The sequence below is a fragment of the Channa argus genome, chromosome 7, assembly GCF_033026475.1.
Source record: "Channa argus isolate prfri chromosome 7, Channa argus male v1.0, whole genome shotgun sequence".
In the NCBI taxonomy this organism is placed as follows: domain Eukaryota; kingdom Metazoa; phylum Chordata; class Actinopteri; order Anabantiformes; family Channidae; genus Channa; species Channa argus.
In genome coordinates, this window is record NC_090203.1 from 9,703,130 (window position 1) to 9,718,316 (window position 15,187).

At 39.0% G+C, this 15,187-nt stretch overlaps 1 long non-coding RNA gene across 2 annotated transcripts; it reads left to right on the forward strand.

Moving 5' to 3' along the window:
* The first annotated feature begins 125 nt into the window (after positions 1 to 125).
* LOC137130004 (uncharacterized) lies at positions 126 to 14,248 on the forward strand. Of its 2 annotated transcripts, none has more exons than XR_010914790.1 (2): positions 126 to 264; positions 14,014 to 14,248. It is a non-coding gene; the product is annotated as an uncharacterized lncRNA (long non-coding RNA). The 2 variants fall into 2 exon arrangements; XR_010914791.1 differs by lacking the exon at positions 126 to 264 and adding an exon at positions 7,293 to 7,447.
* Positions 14,249 to 15,187: the final 939 nt, after the last annotated feature.

Consider the following 15,187-nt stretch of genomic DNA (forward strand, 5'->3'; position numbering starts at 1 on the left):
ACACCGCTCCGCCAGGGAAAGAAGCGCCATCCAAAGCAAACGGTAGAAGTGAGAGCCCAGTTACAGCCGCCCACCAAGACGACCAATCAGTTTCCAGAGCGTCTCTTCTGTGATGGCATTGCTGACCAATTGGGTTTATCCCAGACGTTGTGCGAGCCAATGGAAAGCAAGTTCAGCCCCTCCTGCTTTACTGCAGAATACAGTCTTGCAGCCAGCAGCATCGCGAGTCTCTAGGCTGAAATTTTGTATAAATGGACGCACAAGGTTAGAGTCTAGCTGTCGTGATTGTGTCTCTCTATCATGTAATGCATTTATGTAACATGAAATAGTGGATTTGTGTGCATTGTTGCATGTGATAAGCACCTCTGGATGTCTCATCGGTCGTGTTGTTCCTGTCATGAGCATGTTGTGCACCTCCATATGTCACTTCACTAGTTGGCCAGACAAGACAGCAATACAGTCATAGTGTGTGTGTTTGTGTGTATAAGAGAAAAGCAAATAGAAGAAGTGGGTTGGAGACAGACATATGTGGTCCTGTTACTGAACAGTCACCAATGTGTCACTTCACATCAGGGGCATAGATGCCTGCAGAAAGAAACCTGCACCATGACTACCTATATCATGATGTGTACAGTTCTGACAATGTAGAATCAGCATTTGGCTGATGTGAAAAGACTTGCACAAAGACAAATTTGAAAGTGTGTGTACCTCAGAAACACTGTGAGACTTATTACCTTTTCAGTGAAAATTCAAGGGTCTTATAGAGCTGTAATCTCACTTCACAGTTATAATGATAGTTGTAAAAACTGATGTGGTTAGCAACGTATGCTGCCAATATCTACACAAGTTTAACTAATAAACCTGTGATCTTTTAACATTGGGCACATAACAAGAGAAACAGAGGTTTGCCAATGGTGAGAACAGGGTGACTACAGAGAACAAAATAAGCTACGAGGACAGGAAAGAAAACTGGTAGATGTGTCTTTTGTGTCTCTATTGTGTGTTTCTTTTTTGTGTGTCTTTTACTGCCACAGTGCCAACGTTATTTAAAGCAGACAGCATGAAAGAGAAACAGACAGAGGACATGCAGAAGTGAGACAAAGCTGGCCTATATGCACCACTGAGTTGCCACTGCAGGCCGTTTAGCACATTTTCCTCTAGGCTTTTTATTGTGAAAACATGCACAGTGACAGAGTTACATGTATGCATTCTTGTTAAAGCCTTGCCTGATTTGCAAAGAAAGCTGAGTTATGCCTGCTGTCTCTGCAGCAGATTGTGGCCATGCCTCACTGCCTTCTGCACTGTGGGTCCAGACAGTGACCATGCAGCATCATGAAACCCCACAGCATAAGAACAGGGTTAGCTCAGGGTTAGAGGACAGTCAGCTAAGACATTGTTCAAACATGCTGATGTGATGCATTTGAGTTTATTATTTCATCTGAAATAGGCAGATGACTGACTCATCGCAACAATATTAGTTTGCAATAAATAATCATCTTATTTGTAGTAAATGTGCGTATTCTTGATTTACCACATGGGTGGGGTAAAGGTTTAAATATATATTATGTTGCTTGTGTGGCAAATCCCACACATACAGCATTTACAGAATAGTAAAGAAAATATTGACACTTAATTACATTACTGTTGACGCAGGGCTGGTTTCTAAAGAACAGTTTGTACAGCTTATATAGAGCCTGGTACTGTGTAGCCACTAAAAAGTATGCATTGAAAAATGTTTTCACTTTCCTTTGACCTACATGGAGGGATGTATATGAAGGTAACCTACCAGTCTATTTTACCAAACTGCTATAAAGGCAAGGTCAGAGTCGGTTTTGTGTCTGAAAAACAAAATCCAATAAAAACAGTTTACAAAAAGCATATCTCACACATGGAGACATTACAATCTCCATGACTCCACCCCCAGGCATCAAAGATAGCAATGACCTTAAGCCATATTTAGAACAAGTCAGTGATTATTTATATAGATTTAAGTATACCACAATATATATCAGTACATTAGACATTTGTGGTTTTAGTCCTTTAGATATTTTTCAAAAGGAATTTCTTCCTTTAAAAGTGTAGTATTCAGCTAAAGTATTACAAATATCAGTGGTTATCTTGATTCATGGCATGTTAGCAGCACAGTAATGTATTCATAACAATGCCATATAAAGGAACCAGATTTTTATGAGGGAATCATATCAAATATCATATGATCAATTCATATCATGTCGTTTTGTAAAATTGTGTGAAGGCTGGATTGGGGGTAGATTAAATAATGGATATTTACAAACACTAATTTAATTCAGTAGCATTCCATCAATAATGGCTTTAAAAATAAATATAATAATAAATTAAATATGGAAGGATGAAACATAGACAAGAATTTTGTGTCTTTGAACTGTCTTCCCTTTTCAAGCTACTTGTGTTGTCAGCTGTTTGCTGCTATGGACACTGTAATGTAAACATTGTGATTAATTTCCCTGTCACTAACAACTCATTGGCCTTGATAAATTCCTGCTTCATAAGCACCATAAACAGTAAGGATTTAAAGCTTGAACTGTAATGCACGGGGGGTGAGGGGGGGGGGACTTTGTCACTGTGGAGCTGCTAATAAAGTTTCTTTCAATCCTATTTCAACCAAAATGGCTGCCAACTTATCCTTTCTTAACCTCTGTCATACCTCCATGTTTCTCACCCCATCCTGCCTGCCATCCTACCCCATGCCCCCCCCCTTACAACACAAGAAAAGAAGGGGAGGGAAAAAGATCCCCAATTCTCGGTCTCCACAGCAACAGCAGTCAGATGACCTTGTCTCCAACTTGTTCTGCTGAGTCAGAAAATGAGGGATGGGTGAGGGGGACGTAGGGAAGAAAGAAAAGAATGGGAGGGAGAGGGAAGAGAGATGGCATACAGAGAGCCTGCTGGTGCTTACTGTTTCTCTATAACATTCTTTCACTGCCGATGTTGCTCATGTAGACATTGCTGTGTCATACTTATTTACATGAAGCTGATTTGTGTATCTTGAAAAGTAGCTGTCAATGCAGGATTCAGACGAGAGAGAGAGAGAGAGAGAGTTCCATTTGGAATAGTGTGTGCAGTCAGTGTGTTGCAAAAGTCCGACATTAGAGTGTTCTGCATGATTCACAGCTGCAGACGACATACTGTATCAAATGTCACAAGGCTGCATGTGGAGGGTTTAAATATATGAATGAAACTAAAATAACATGTCTGTGTGCAGCATATGTATCTATTTATGCTTATTAGTATTCCTGGCCAAAAGTATGTGGACACCCAAACAATCCATTTAGCAATGTGATTGGTGAACATTTGAATTCAAAACTTAAGGCATAGCCATATTAATGTCCTGTCAAATGTCCAGATTCTATTCTTCTGGGAAGGCTATCCACAGCATTTGCGACCTACCTGCTGGGATTTTGTCCCATTCAATCACATAAGCCCTTGTAAGGTTTAATACTAATATTGGACAATAAGGCCTGACTTACGGATCCTGCTAGAGTTGTCGGACAGGTTTAGAGTCAGAGCATTGTGCAGAAAAGTTGCATTAAGATTAACAGTGGTGTCTAGATATTTTTGGCTTTGTAGTGCATCTTTGCACAGTTAAAATTAAGGTTTACAGGGGTGTGTGAGGAGTCATTTATATTTGTGTTTTTGTAAGTGTGTGCATGTGCATATGTACATGTGTGAAGGTGATCTTAGCTAATCCGGTTTTATAAATGTCTGACATAATCTGTGTTCCACAGTTTCCAGAACAGGGAGAAGGGGAGAAAAGAGACAGAGAAAAGAGGGGAGGAGATAGAAAGACAGGAACAAAAAGAGAAAGAGGCTAAGGTTGTGGGGGGTGGGGGGTGGCAGGGATAAATCTTGGAAAGACAGATGGGGTTAAGGAGGATGACAGAAATGAAGCGTGAGAAGAAAAGAGGGAGGGAAGAGGATGAGGAGGACAAGTAATAAGTAAGATGGAGATAAAGGAAGAAAGAGCCAGGTGGGTGGTGGAAAATTCCTCTAGGCTTTAGTGTGTGAAGAGTCATACAGTACAGGACTACAAATGAGGTTTAGTTAATGGGGAATGTCAGATGTGTGGTAAAGGGCAAGAGACATGAAAGGTCACATCCCGTTCTTTCTAATTACAAAGTGGACCCCAAAAAAATTTGATAAGGATTGGTTTTTTTTTGTGTATGTGTGTGTCTGTTATAGGCTCCCCATTAGCCATGTCTTTATTAAAGTTTGAATTTAAACTGGGAAACAGGAATCCAGCAATATAATGAACAGAAAGGTCAAATAAATGAAAAGGAGAGCCAGTCTAATTGGGAGTGCTGTCAATATTTGCATGGAGAAAAATCAGACAACAATCTAACAAAACATGAAACTGTAGTGAACTCAGTTACCCTGTTTTGAATGTTTCTCCCCCAGAAGGGCTGGTGTGCCTTGGAATCAGATATTCATTTTGCAGAATACAGTTTCCAATACAGTTTAGAATTATTATTATTATTTTTTTTGTCCTTCCTGCTTATCCCGTGAGTTCAGGGTCGCCACAGCGGATCATTGTCCGCATGTTGATTTGGCACAGTTTTTACGCCGAATGCCCTTCCTGACGCAACCCTCCCCAATTTCTACCAGGCTTGGACCGGCACTGCACAGCTGGGGAAAGGGCTGTTGGGGGTTCAGTGTCTTGCCCAGAGGCACTTCGACATATAGCCGGGACTGGGGATCGAACCACTGACCCTGTGGTGGACGACTGCCTTTACCAACTGAGCTACAGCCGCCCCAATACAGTTTTAAATATTTAATTGAATAAATAAAAATTAAAATCAATTTATAAATAAACAAATTTGGGTATATGTATTTTTGGTGTGGAATACATTAAAATCCTGCCCACTGTCTAGATCATTTTTACAGAAAACGTGAACATCCCACAGTCGGATAAGCACAGGTGTTTCTTATTACATTTACAATGGCTGCATGCCATCTGAAAATCAGTAATCCATGCCAGCGAGCCAGCATGCAAGGGCTGTAGGCCTGGCACAGTGAGAGAAGTCATTAATCAAGAACATAATTAGACCTTTGCTGTTCCTGTTGTGACATATCAAAATAGCTGCTATGAAAAAAAAAGAAAGATCGAGTAAAAGTTAAAGATGCCTTAAGCTAGGAGAGCAACATTTTTAGGACATACTCACCTGAGAGGACATGAATGGGCATACAGCCCATTTTATTAGACCATATTATATTAGACCGTTAGACTCTTCATTCCATTTGTATTACATCTGCTTTTGATGTATTTTCTCTCCTCCCTCAGTCCTTCTCTGGTAGCTGTCCTTTCAGCACCACCGCCACTGCAGCAAAAAACCTGCTCCACTCTACCTCTAACGCCATCTTCTCTCTGTCTTTTTTTTTTTTTTTTTTTTTGAGGAATCTCTGCTAACAGGAAAATAAGAAATGTGTTCTCTTATTTAAGTCGATTAGATTGACCGGGAATTCATAGCATCTAAGTGGTTCCACTAATGCATTTCTCCAAAAGATCATCAGCTGCTAATTTCTTCAATGTAACATCTTTTTATAAGCACAGAGTACTAGTTGAAAGACTTATGTATGCAACCAAAGATTATTTAATGAAGTTGTTCAATCTGCAAGCCCATTAGAAAGAAAACATCAATCCATTTGTTTTCCATTTTATATAACTGCCATTTAGTATTTTATACCCAGTGTGCACCTAAAGCACATTCTAACTTCCATTAACACTAAACTAATATGCTAAAGTCTTTCATCAAATCGTTAACTGTTAGCTTAATCATTATTTCTGAGTCATACAAATACTTTGTAATCTGGCCTGGCAGCAGACTGTCATTCAAAATTCATGTTCAGCCCTTAACTACAAAGGATCAAACAAGGCCAGCCAGTTTGCTTTTTCTACCACCAAAACTATTATTCTGTCAACTTGATTCCAATTGATTACTGTCTTGTGATTACTTCAGTAGCTAAAGCCCATGCATTACACTTTATTACTAATTCACACTCATCGTTGCTCTGCATCATATAGCTGGATGCACTTTTTTTACTGGCAAGATTAATAAATTCCTTCACGATATTTAAATATAAAGCTATGCTATTAAAGCTGATCATGAACAGTTGAGTAAATACTCAAGTCATTTATTAAAATATAAGTAGATCATAATTCTTCTAACAATTCAAAATATAATGATCTGCCACAACTTTTTATTATACTATTGTTAAACTACAGGTCCCCACATACAAGAGAATGGTGTAGTCAGTTTAAACAATTGAGACAGATCTTATATTAGGCAATATAAACAAATATTATAAGCACAATAGATTTTAACAAACTGTTAAACAATCTGTAAATATACTTTTCTGCCACAAGTGAAATAAACATAATGACCCATTTATGTAGATTAAATATGAAATACAGCTACAGCTAGTTAGCTCAGCTTAGAACAAGGACTGGAAACTGTTCTTGCATCAAAATATTGTTCGTAATGAGAACACTCTAGAACAAAGCCTGTGTCTAATGCCCAGATGTCAAATAGCTTTATAAATGAGATCACCAGGATGAGGAACAATGGCTTTTGAGTGCTATCATTATTCAGCAATTAGCAAATGAGCTTTTCACCTAAAATGGCGACTGATGGATTCTGTAAAACCTATTAACAACACACTTAGGATTTTTTTTAATTCTCTTTTTATGTTTTATCAACCACCCTTAAATCCTCATTTAGGTCCAGACAGCACATTTGACTAAATTGGTTTGCTGTGGTAGTCATTTTGCTGACTCTTGATCTGCTCTAACTGCTTTGAAGTTGTTTGCTTTGTATATTTCAGGTCTGCTGAGCTTGTAGTGTCATGTTCACTTATTGTACAGGAAAAGGTTTGCTTAGTTAAGATGGTGCAATCTGTAAGCATGGGTCAACTGTTTGTATGTGATTGTGCATTTGCAGGCAAGCATCCTTTGTCACTCTGATAAGTGACCCTTCATGTACAGTACAGCCAGCAGCCTCAACCTGATTTAAGAGACAGAACAGTCTATTAATGTGAGTGTGTCAGATGTTTTGTCAGCATCTTGTGTGAGCTGAGTGTCTCTTTGGATTCATTGCTGCAGGTACATGTGAGCCAGTAATTGTGTGTGTGGGTGGATGTCTGTGTAGCAAATACAGTGAGCAGCCTTTGGAGGGATAGGAATGATGACAGTGTCGTAGCAGTGCTGGAGTCGAGCCATGTGCTCCACGGGGTAGCCGGCCCTTTAATACGTATCAGGCAGTCAGGCAGGGGATGCTGGGAGCAGGCTGTCCTTGGGAACGACCTTGCAGGGGGGCAGAGGAATGGAGAGGGTTGAGAGAGAAGCACACAGAAGGGGTGGATAAAGTGAGGACAAGAGGAGTTGGTACAGATTGTACGCTTCAAATCCTTTCAGGTTTGTTCAATTTGGAAATAAAAGTTTGCTTGCTGCCTTGAAAATGTGATTTACCTAAACTTAGGCTTGATAGGGACTGAATTCAAATGGTAAATGCAGTACTTTACAATGTTGCTTCTCAGTTACACACACACACTGCACTCACACACCAGTGGTGGTGGCCAGGAGGGCCAGGAAATCAAATCAATGACCCTGTGGTCTGTGGACAACTGCTATACCAACTGAGCTAAAGCCGCCCAATTCAACAGTAACCTTTACTGTGGTTACCAAAAGTTTTATTATTATGAGAAGGAGCAATGCAATACATAATATAGGCATAAAGTCCATCCTCATTGCTTTTTCCAAAATATAAAAATAAAAGTCTCTGAAGTTTGTTCACTCAAACAATGCATGCTGGGAAGTCTGCTAATTTTGTTTCTTTAAAATTTAATTAACTTAGTCAAGTGAACATCTGATTTATTCAAACAATCATTTCATGTTAAAAGAACTCAAGTCAGAGAAAAATTAAAAGTAGACATTCTATAAAATTGAATTAACTTGAAATCAAGTAAACTTACATATATTAACATAAAATTATTTAGAAAGTCTTGAAATTTCTGTATGAGGTTTTACAGTATGCAGGGAGGATGGAGAGAAACGTGAGAGATAGTGAAGTGTAAATTAGAGGCAGAAATAAGGTGTAAAACTGCATTCACCTTTTCTGCAAGATAATTTGCTAACACATGACAGAGATGGTATAAAGCAAATAAATAGAAATGCAGACAGATAGCAGACAGATGAATGAGAGATAGATAGTTGAGGATCACTAAGAGGATTAAAAGTTCAGTGGTTCTGCCTCACTCCACATCTCTGCCCCTCTTCTCTCCCTCTGTGACATCCATGCAGACGTCATCAAGTCTAAATTAAATTGACAGCATGCCACACTTTTACATTGCATAAGAATTTCTCTGGAAGGGATGACAGAGAAGAATAAGATTAGGTCGTAGATTTATTAGTGGTAGTAAGTTGGCAGAAAAAAATTGTGGTAGAAGCTGGTGAAAGAAAGAAAAGAGATTTCTTAAGGCTCATTTGCCAATAAAACAGCTGAAACTTTAACACTTACATACATTTTCCTTTTTAATGTCCTGCAGAGAGTACGAACAGCTAGACCATGACAATATGAAAGAAGAGCCTGGCGGATATCCTCTAAAACATCATTTATTATTTTTTGACTTTGATGAGATCCTTGACTGTTTTTCTTTTGTTTGCGGAATGCTAAGTTTAACTAAAGCCATACAGACTGCAGAGTGGTGCCAATCTTCCCATTGGGATAATATCAAAAAACTGTCCAGATTTCAAAAATGCCCAACTCTCTCTTCAAAACTAAGATGTAGACAGAACGTTTTAAAGCCCAAGAGTGCAGGAGTGTGCTTGGATTATCCTTATGAACTCATACTTTAATTTATTTATTATAATCTAGGTAATCTTGAAGATAGCCTAAGGACGTGTTCACTTGCAGAGGATTCTAGGGCTCCTCCATATTTTTCTAAATACTTCATTGATCCATGTGGGTAAATTCAGGACACACCAGTGAAATTCTAGCTGCCATTTTTTTTTCAGCAACTGTGGTGGCAATAGCAGGCACAGCAATGCAGTGTCCCCACCCAGATGTGTTACCTTGTGAGTGGCTCTATTTTGCTCCAGGTGACAGAGTGACAGTGTGTTTGTGTGTTTGCACTATTGTGTCTGCCTTAGTGTATGTAAGTAAAAGATGGCACTAAAGAAACTTACCTGTGTGCATCAGGATACCTGTGCATGCATCACATGTGTGAGTGTTCTTAGCTGCGGAGCTAGTAGTGTGTATGTGTGTGAGACTGGGGGCCTGTGACTGTGATAAATTGATAGTCCGTTGCTAGGTAGCTAGGCAACACCAGCAATGTTTCATTATTGCGCCACCCAGTTACCTTAGATATGGGATCCAACACAGAACCATTGTTTTTCTCTACTGAAACAATCTTAAAAACTAAAAGGCAAGAAAAACATCTATGTTTCTATATTGCTTACTAATTTTGGTAGGTCATTTGTCTTCTAAGTGTGTGTCAGCTGTGTGTGCATGTATAGCTGTGTGTGTTTCTGTGTGTGTGTCTTCTGTCCCCTAGGGTTGTCTGCTTAATGTGTATTCGTGCCCTTATACCGAGCTCTCTTCTGACAGAAAGAGGCTGCAGTGCGCTTGTTACTGTAAGACTCTCACTGACATTGTTCCCTCAGTAGGAGTGTGTGAATGTGAGTAAGTGGCTGGGTAATTGGCTCTCCACTGGCCACTGCTGTGTGCACTCACACGTATACTTACAGACTGCAGCCTAAGCTGATGGCCTATGAAACCAATGTATGGTACTGTCCATGCAGTATGACATCAGTCTTGACTGAGACTTGACAGTGACACATTCAACTTATACAGGAAGTTCTGTATGAAACAATAAAGGGAACACTGGCAGTCGGGGTCAGCCCATCAAATAACCCCAGAGACTGGAGGAGTTTACTCTGGCACCAACCCTCATCCCTCTGGCTTTCATTTTACTGCTCACTACATTACTCATCTGTTACATATGCTGCACACACTCATCTACACAAGATGTCCAGCCCAAGGGTATTTATATGATAGACATAACTAATGAATAGTCAAGTGTAACTGCTATATTAGAGCATACTCAGCATAACTCCACATTCAAGTGAGAAAGTGAGAATGAAAGGGAATGTAACGATGCATGTAAGCCACAACAAACAATTCTGTAAAACCTTCTTCTGCTATCACCTCAAGAACATTGCCAAGCTACATCCTATTTAATCCCTCACTGATGCAGAGAAGCTGGTCCATTCATCTCCTCAAGGCTGGATGACTGCAGTGTACTATATGCCTGGATTTCTGCCAGGAACCTCCAATCTGCTGCTGGCATACTAATGAGAGTGTGGTTATACCACCAATTTTGTCTCCAAATTACACTAGTTATGTGTCTCCTTCTGAAGATGAGCTTGTATCTCCTCAACAATCAGTGTATTGAATTTACATAAAGGCACACTGTTACCTACAATCATTCTATATTACTATATTTTCCATCTTATTAAATTACCTTTAAATCTTAGCACCCTCTTGATTAACCTCAGTTCAAAACTCAAACTAAGCTGTTTCTGGAATAAACTTTACCACATTCTTTTTCAAAACTGGCCTTAAGGCTGTATTTTTACGAGGCCATCTATTTATGTTCAGGCTGTTTGCCATTTTAAATTCAACCAATTCACCCAATGACAATTTGTTCTTATTCTTCTTATTCTCATTCTTATTCTCTTATCACACACACAGTATATAAATAATGTTTTTTGTAATTGTAGTTGTATTTCTTCTTCTTATTAATTATTATAAACTCACCTACAGTGATCAGAAATGTCAACAGGAAAGAAATAGTAATAGTAATCTGCTTTGTATGTCACCCTGTCTTATGTCCTCTACTCCCTCTCCTAGTGGACTCATGATGAGTCTAATTTCAGCTGCGCTCGACTTTTATTGTCCTACATATTTGCGTCTTACATATACATTTTTCACATTCATCATCTTGAGTGGATGTGTGTTTGTGCAGAAAGTGTGAACAGATGAGTAATGTGGCAAGGGGCCAGAGGAGAGTGGGTGATTGCAAGCCACGTGTATCTGGGGTCATTTGCCTGGGTTGACCCTAACAGCTGATTGGCTAATTCTCTGTCCTCTGAGACGTCCCATGACAATTCCGTCCTGCTGAGGAAGCCTAGTTCCCAAGGTTATCCATCCCAACACATGGGAAACATGACTGCTCTTATTCCACACAAACATGCACTAGTGTAGCAGAACCTTATCTTGAGGAAACCTGGAGGATTCTCACGTTTGCATATTACCTGCTACAGACATAATACAGTAGTAAATCAAGGTGAGAGACAGAGGACAGTATGTTTTGTATAAATAAAATAACACTTAAACATCTATGGAGAAAAATTATCAAATGATTTAAATTATCACTTAAGAATGATAATCAATATGGTTAAAGGATTTGCTGCCTTTCTGTTATTTACATCATGGTAACTTGATTATCACTGGGCATCTATAGGGTTTGCATTGTTTCAATTCAATTTAATTTAAGTTTATTTATATAGCTCCAATTCACAACAAACTCAACTTAAGCCACTTTGCATAATAAAGTCAGACTACAAAGATATGTAAAGAAAACCCAACAAACCCCCCTCAAGTAAGCCCTAGGCGACAGTGGACAGGAAAAAACTTTCTTTAACTGAAGAAAGCTCCAGCAAAACTTTTGTTACATTTCAGACACATTAAGCAAACTAGATTATGCCCATTCAGTCATTACAGTGGAAATGAATAAAAACAAAAGGCTGTGCCTGTGGTGCATTTCCTGGATTTTCCATTACACTTCATGGTGTTCAGCAGCTGACAAAGTCTGCTCAGTTGTCTTGGACAAAGCTCCGTTGTTATCACTTGACAACTGAAAACAACTCTAGGACAAGTAAGCAGTAAGTCCATTCACAAATGAAAAGTTTAGGAAACATCTAGTAAGAGCACTTTAGTTTGCCCTTTTTTTTTGAAACATTAGAAGCACATGATATTTTTAAGAATAGAACCATGCATTTCAATTGTGTGCCTAGCAACATTTATTGAACTTCAGCCAAATGCAACACATGTTAGCTCTGTCCAGCTGTTTTACTAATACTGATTTATTCCCCACATTGTTCAGTCTGTTGACACTGGCAGAGGTCAATTAGGATTAAGTTCTGACATATAACAAGACCTACCGATGACCATTTAGAGGTTAAGTTCAACCTGCTTGACAATAGAACTGTGGAACAGACATGAATATAATTAGGACAGATGTCTTTGTGAGCTTGTGAAGTCCGCTGATTGTGCTTGTAGATTTCATTGATAAATTCCGATCTTGGGTAGCTCCCTGGGGATTACTGAGAATTGTGGGTGAGGCTTGATCAAATTAAAGCAAACATCTGGACACATCGTGACAGGCTAACAGACAGGGACTCAAATGTACACAAGCACACACACGTCATTAACTTGAGTAACTCAAACCCACACCTAAGTAATGATTCATTTGATTTGGCCATGTTCACAAGCACATGTTAAAATGTTGTGCTACCAAATTAGCCAGGACATTTATAACTCTGATAAAACAAATAGCTATTCAAGTGTTTCCCTCGCTGCCATCAGAATGTATTGGTGTGTATGTGTCAGTTTGTGTTTGTTTGTTCAAAGGATGGCACGGTTGCACGTGTGCCCAGAAATGTAATTTTGGATTGAATGAAATAAGGGATAATGAAGGGGAGGGAGTTTGGATGAATACCCAAGAGGCACTCAGTTGTTCAAATGTTGTGTCATCAGAGGGGAATAAAAAATCTGGCACTGTGGTAGTGTAATGGCCTTGACTGACTGGTTGTATTCACCCACTCACTCAGTCACAAAGACACTTAATGAAACATAAGTAATTCACGCTGATTGGGGCATTTGGTGCAGGGTAAGCACTGATTCTAGAGTCCTGATTTGAAAAATTTACTCCACTACTTTGAGTCTTTTGTTTAAATCAACAGCCCTTTTCATGTCCACAGTAAACGAGTACATCTTGATTTTAGTTTGATTTATATGGCTTTTCTTTTGATTAGTTGTTTATGTGCTGTATCTATAGACAGCTGACAAATTAAATGATTAATAAGTGAGCGCACAAACAAAAAGAAGGCTGATGCTTCCTATGAAGGGTGCTTATGAAAAGTCATGTCATATAATTCATCATGTACTGTAGCTGTATATCACTTACCCTAAAAAGCCACTTCTGCTGTTTACATAAAAAAAGTTCCACTGAGGCAGAGGAGGGTCCGTGTTTAAAGAGAAAAAGTTTGAACATGCAGGGCACACACATGCAGAATGTGTTTAAACCAGCTGATCAGACTCAGCTAAAGGTTTTCCCTGCAAACAACCTCCACTGTAGGTTTTCTAATAAATCATCCTTTGTAAAGTGTTAATAAGCTGTAACCAATGGCTTTTAATTTTAGTTAAAAATTTACAAATGTCTGTTAGCTAAGTTTTAAGAGTGATTAAGAACAATATTGAAGACAGGTTGTAAAAAATCTCTTTTAGTGGTTTAAAAGAGCTCAGGGAGCCTATGATGAGAGAGATTCTGAAGTCACTTTTCATAATTGTGGTTTTAAAGAGCTCAGTTAGAAGTCACAGAAAAGATGTATTTGATTTTTTAATAATCAATGTATGTTTATATAATTCAATACTATGACCAGTGCTTTGTTTTTTTAAATTAAGGACAAAAATTAAAGATCAAAAATTTAAAAATGTATTTCATATTGCTAATCATCATCATAGAAGTATATAAAACCCTTGAAAGCTAGTTGTATTACCCCATTAATTGTCATTTCATCCTGTGGATTGAAGTATAGTTCTCTGCTTCTGACTTTACTCCATAATGACTAAAGATCATAAAATCTGGTCTTGTCTGTCTCCCCCGCCCTCTGTCTATACTGTACCTCATCCTCTTCAGGTGAACCACCCACTTAACAAGGCAGCGAGAATGTTCACATCTGTGCACATCATCCTAATGGCTGTATCTGCGGTGCAGGTCTAATGGCTGTGACAGGAAGAGAAAGAAGACTGGAGCAGAGCTGAAGAAATGGCGACTAGCGACTAACATGGCAGTCCTCTTAGACTGCTATGTTAATGGGCTTGTTGGCCACTGTTACCATAAGCATACAAAGTAAAGAAGATATGAAAAAAGAGCAATTTGTGGGGTTTCTGTCACATTGCAGTTGCATTCAAAATTATTCATTCCCCATTGGAAATTAGGTGTATCTGTTTGCAATCAAGAAATCCAACAAGAACACTTGTAATAGCTCAACACAACAGTACTGCTAAAGTGGTTTCTCCAGAGTCAACAAAAAACTGAGCTTTTGATGACCACAGTGGTCTTAAAATTATTTAACCCCCTGAAACGAATCCATCGCAAGAGCACACATTAACAAATCAGCTTTTCTCTCAAGAACACCTGATGCATCTAATCAAGGGGAACATTGGTTTAAAAAAGGTGTGCTTGAGATAGAACACATAAATAACCTGAACTGGTGTGGGGTTTGTTGAGTGTCTTGTAATTGCATGAAAAATGACTACGTCAAAAGAATTCTCAAAAAGTTAAAAGAAGAAGTTGTGTTACTGAATGTTCAAAGTTTGAAGTACAGTGGCAAAACCTGGACGTGGCAAAGAAAGGAAGCCATCAAAGGATTTCTGAGTAGGCAGGTGGAGAAAAACCCCAGAGTGAGAGCAAGATTTTTCTTCCTAGGAGAAAACCATAGGCCCTGAAGCCTGGGCATCACTGCACCTTTCAACAGCACAACAATCCTGAGCATACCTCAGGACTGCAAGTCCACCAAGGTTTGGTTAGAAAATGACCTGGAAAATTCTAGAATGGCTGTCACAGATACCCGACTAGAACCTGATAGAAAATCTCTGATTTCTTCTTTGGATTTGAAAAAAGCGGTTGCAGGATGCAAACTGGAACTGGAACTGGCTAAGATTCCTCAGGAATGCTGGTGTCTGGCTGCACATCATGTTTGCAGCAGGTCTTAACAGCAAAAGGGTGCTGAAGACCCATATTTTGTGCCTTTTGTGTTGACTTTCCAGCAACATTAGTTGTGTTGAGCTATTTATATTGTGCTATTGTT